Here is a 5,813-nt window from a genome sequence, read left to right as displayed (position 1 = left end):
ATGAGATGGCTGGATGGCATCACCAACAGCGATGGACGTGAGTCTGAGTGAACTCTGGGAGATGGTGATGAACAGGGAGGCCTGGCATGCTGCGATTCACGGAGTCGAAAAGAGTCAGACACAACTGAGCGGCTGAACTGAACTGAACTAAACTATCACTCCTGATAAGAGTATTCATTAGTATTGATAAGGAAGGTCTCATTCTCTCCAGTGACCGAGTCAAAATGTTAGCCACTGTTTACTTGGGATATTGAAACAGTCCTTTGTATTTTTGTTTCCCTAAAAGCGTCCTTGGCTTTTTTATCTGATAGAGTAGCCCCTGCCCTTATCCATAGACCATACATTTCAAGACCCTCCGTGGATGCCCAAAAGCACAGATAGTACCAAACCCTATATACATCAATATTAGGTTTTTTCCCTATATATACATAGCTATGATAAAGTTTAATTTATAAACTAGGAGATGTAGTTTAATTTATAAACAGTAAGAGATAGACAACAATAATGCATAATAAAATAGAATAATTGTAATGATACACTGTAATAATAGTTATGTGAATATGGTCTCTCTCTCTCTCAAGGTATCTTCTTGTACAGATTTAAAAATATTTCCATATTAACTGACTACTTAAGCCCCGTATTGAATTTTAATTTCTTTGTCCTTCTTTACAATTTCACAAAAAGAAGATTAATTCTTACCATAGATTTTGGCAACCACAGAGAACCATTTTTTTTACATTTTGTATTAAGTCAAGAACTTTCACCTTTTCACTTAAAGTTGGAAAGCACTTTACAGTTCCTTTTTGAATATCCAAATTGCCAGCATCATTACCTTGAGGCCATCATTAAGTAAAATAAGGGTTACCTGAAAAGAAGCGGTGTGATACAGCAACATTTGGTCTGATAACCTAAATGACTACCTGGCAGAATACACTCAACAAAGGGATGATCCACCTCCTGGGAAGGATGGAGCGAGATTTCATCATGCTTCTCCGAGCAACATGCAGCTTGTATGTCTGTGTGTGTTCAGCTGGTTAGTCATGTCTGACTCTTTGCAACCCCATGGACTGCAACCCACCAGACTCATCTGTCCATGGGATTCTCCAGGCAAGAATACTGGAGTGGGTTGCCATTTCCTTCTCCACAACACGCAACATAAAATGTTGCATTCAGAAATGTTTATTTCTGAAATTTTCTATTTAATCCTCTCTGACCAAGGTTGACTGTGTTTGATTGAAATCTCAGAAACCAAAACAACTTGTAAGGAGGGTCTTACTGCATTCTATGCCATACTGGAGAGATTTTACTTTCGTTTTTCTTCTCATTTTCTCCTGCTACTGATGGAAAGGGAATTTTTCATGTTGGTTTCAACCTGAACAATGGATTCCCTCATTGAGTAAAACGTGGATGCCACAGTACTTTCTGTGTAATTTTTGCACCTGGACTGTACTGTAAGGCTGTACGCTGTAGTTATTCCTTAACTAACCATTTACAGCTGATGCTGAATGGGCTTCCAAAGCGCATAAAGTGATACTGAAACCTATGTCTGCTATCTTCAAGTGCCATTTTCAGCAGTTTGTCAGCAGGGCCTTCTAGCCTCATAAAATGACTAAGTAGAAGGCATAAGTGAAAACCATCTGGCTTCCAAAATGCTGCTCTTCTCTCTCCTCACTCTTCTATAGCCTCTGAAATTCTTAGCACTGTTCATTCATTCTTCAACCCACAAGTATTTATTGAGGTCCTCCAAGGATTTCATGACAGAACTAGGTGGAAACTCATAAAGCAGTATATGTATATCAATATACATGAGGCTGCAGCACACACAGAACTCACAGTGGGCACAGGAGGGGGACGACTAAGCAATTATTACAATAATGGGTGCTCAGTGCCATTGCAGGAAAAGCACAGTCCTCTTGTGAACCTTTCTAGAAACTTTTAGCCTGTGAGGGTGGAGGGAGGCAGGAGACGCTTCCTGGAGGAAGTGGGATTTTAACAGTCCTATGACACCATTCTTCTGAACTAAGGCATTTCTTTTAACCTTTGTTAAACGACTCAGTGATAAAGATTTCACCTGCAATGCAGAGACACAGGAGATACGGGTTCCATCTCTGCGTGGGAAAGATCCCCTGGAGGAGGAAATGGCAACTCACTCCAGCAATCTTGCCTGGACAATCTCATGGACAGAGGAGCCTGGTGGGTTACAGCCCGTGGGATTGCAAGGGGTCGGACACAACAGAACTACTGAGCAAGCACCATCACCGTACCAAAATGCAAACCACTTACTTGAAAGAAAAATACTTTTAGATCATAAGAACTATGGGAACTAGTTCAAACTAATGTTCACAAACTGAGACCCTGAAGAAATAAATATTTGAATTGTTAAATATTGGATGGTGGCAGAAGGGAAGTTAAGCCTAAGGTGGCGTTGATAAAAGAGCTGGGAGCCACTTCTGTGGAGAATTTTGTGTCTGCAGAGATTTGAGGCACCCGGGTGGGGGTGAGGTAGGAATAGGGCTTGGGGCTCAAAACCCTGAAACAAGATGCAGCTGCAGCAATCATTTCCTCCACATTTAGTTTTGCCTACAGCCTTCTCCACTCTTGAGCTAGTCCTTACAAGTCCCACTCAACGAGGAAAATGCCTCAACTTGGCTTCTAGATAGTGAAAGTGAAGTGTGAGAGGAAAAATATCTTTAAAATATCTGACAATATGTCCAAGGTATCTGAGAGCCAAGACAAGTTTGGCTGGAAAAATCCATCTTGTTTTCCTGTAGGTTATCTCTGTGACCCCTCCTTCTATGTAAATTGTTTATAACTGTGTGATTCTATAACTCAACATAAAAATTGATCGTTCATTATTTGGTTACATTATATGAACATGATCTGACATCTCCATCTTCCTCATCCCTGTAACAGTTCAGAAATGCCAGTAAGTGAATCTCCTCTTTATTATTTATAAAAACTTTCAGCCAAACATAATTGCAACATAATTTACACAGGTACTCTGGATATAAAAAAAATCCTTCACCTTAATCTCAATTTGTGTCAGTTTTGAGTCCACCCAAACCCATGTCCATTGAGTTGGTGATGCCATCCAATCATGTCATCCTCTGTCGTCCCCTTCTCCTCCTGCCCTCAATCTTTTCCAGCATTAGGGTCTTTTCCAATGAGTCAGTTCTTCCCATCAGGTGGTCAAAGTATTGGAGTTTCAGCTTCAACATCAGTCCTTCTGATGAACACCCAGAATTGATCTCCTTTAGGATGGACTGGTTGGATCTCCTTGCAGTCCAAGGGACTCTCAAGAGTCTTCTCCAACACCACAGTTCAAAAGCATCAATTCTTCGGCACTCAGCTTTCTTTATAGTACAACTCTCAGATCCATACATGACCACTGGAAAAACCATAGCCTTGACTAGATGGACCTTTGTTGACAAAGTAACATCTCTGCTTTTTAATATGCTGTCTAGGTTGGTCATAACTCTCCTTCTAAGGAGTAAGTGTCTTTTAACTGATGGACAGGGAGCCCTTGCATGCTTCGGTTCATGGGGCCGAAAAGAGTCAGACACGACTGAGCGACTGAACTGAACTGAGTCCAACTCAAAACATTTATCAAATGATTTGCTTTCTTCTATTAAGTGACTCAGTAGTAAAGAATCCACCTGCCAATGCAGGAGACGTGGTTTGATCCCTGGGTTGGTAAGATCCCCTGGAGAAGGAAATGGAAACCCATTCCAGAATTCTTGCCTGGGAAATCCCATAGACAGAGGAGCCTGGTGGGCTACAATCCATGGGGTCACAAAGAGTTGGACACGACTGGGCGACTAAACAACAGCAACATTAAGAAAATAATAGGAATGGTTTTCCTATGAAAATGAAGAGAGTTCACAAGTTATTGTCAACTAGGCAACTGGGAATTTTGTCTCTATTCCTCTTCCTGCTGCGAGAGATGTAAACTCTGAACCAGGAGCCCTACCGCTCCTCCTGATAGCAGGATATGTGTGTGTGTGTGTGTGTGGTAAGTTGTTTAATTTATCCGATTTGTTTATTCATGCAAAAATGTCATAAAATTATTATAGAGTTAATAATTGGGGGAATTAAATGAAATTGTGTGTGTATCTGTGTATATGTTTGTAAATAAAACATGTACCACACCCAGGCTGAAATAGGTAGAAGTTAGATATTTTTATTGGGTTTTAGCCACTTTATGCAGAGAAGGCAATGGCACCTCACTCCAGTACTCTTGCCTGGAAAATCCCATGGATGGAGGAGCCTGGTAGGCTGCAGTCCATGGGGTTGCTAAGAGTCGGACACGACTGAGTGACTTCACTTTCACTTTTCACTTTCATGCGTTGGAGAAGGAAATGGCAACCCACTCCAGTGTTCTTGCCTGGAGAATCCCAGGGATGGGGGAGCCTGGTGGGCTGCCGTCTATGGGGTCGCACAGAGTCGGACACGACTGAAGAGACTTAGCAGCAGCAGCAGCAGCAGCCACTTTATGTCCTGACTCCTCTATTGGTTCTTCTAGTCCATATAGGTATTGATCTATAACAGCATCAACAAGTTTCTTCAATTTGAAATATCATAAAGACAGAGGCAGATAAAAGATACAGAGAAAAAGAGAGAAGAAAGAGAAGAGAAAGGAAAAAAGGAAACTAGACGACTGCACACACGTTCGTTTGTTTGAGGGGCTGCGCGTGGAGTTTCCGTTTTTGCCACGGGGGGAAGATCTGCACCTGGTGTCCCAACATGGAAGTGTGGAAATGGGACACATTTCATGGAAATGATAACAAAGATCTGAATAACATGCCATAGTTTCACTTTCACTTTATTCCAACAACAAACCTGTGAAGAAAGTAGATTAGTTAGTCACTCTTCATTTGCCGACTTTCAACCTATGGATGTGCTCAGATAAAAACAAAACTCTCCTGTGAGAACACACTGCATGGTAGCAGCAGATGATGTTGGAATGTGGGATGCTGCCTTTTGGACTCTAAAACCACATTACTTGCCATCAGTGCATTTTGCTGTGTTTGTGTTTATTTTAAGACATTTTCCCAAACATTATTATCCACATCAGGTCCAGTAAGTCCAAGAGCATAAGAGTGTTAGAAGTCTTTGTCAAGATATACAATCACCATGGAAACAGAAGAGATTTTTAAAATTTTACAGTGGTGAAAAAAGGAATATTTCGTGTGAATGTAGAATGAATTGTTCAGAGTAGAAATGACTCTGAAGGACAAACAGCAAGTCATGCCACATAAAAATGCTGTGCATGGTCCAACAGACAATAACATCAAGAGAAAGGAAGAGGGGCATGGTGGAACACTATTTGAGTACGTGGCTAGACATGGGCTGGGTAGGAGCCTTGTGTAATTCTAAGCATTGGAGAAGTTTAAGGATTAGCTGATGTGGCCCTACTCCTGAAACGCTTGTCTCTTGCCAAACAGAAAGTCTTTTCCAGTCTGCCTTACATCCACACAAGGGCAAAAATGGTGAGAAGGGGGACTAGCCGCAAAGGGACAGTGCAGGACCTGGGAGATTCCCAAGAAGAGCAGTCATCTGCTTGCACAGACTTCCATTAGACACACACAAGGATGATTTGGAGAAAATACATCATTCACTCATTCAAAATATATTTATTCAATGTATTCTGCATGCCAAGTTCTATTGTCTCAGGTAGACATTCATGGTAGAGCACATGTATGAACAAGATCAGCCTTAATTAAAAGTTTACAAAACTGATGCATTCTCCTGTTGCTAGCAATGCACTTGGGACTGGAAGTTTAGTCATTTTGAAAGTGAAAGAAAGAAAGCGA

The sequence above is a fragment of the Bison bison genome, unplaced genomic scaffold (assembly GCF_000754665.1).
Source record: "Bison bison bison isolate TAMUID 2011002044 unplaced genomic scaffold, Bison_UMD1.0 scf7180017864098, whole genome shotgun sequence".
Lineage (NCBI taxonomy): Eukaryota > Metazoa > Chordata > Mammalia > Artiodactyla > Bovidae > Bison > Bison bison.
This window is presented reverse-complemented; position numbering follows the sequence as displayed.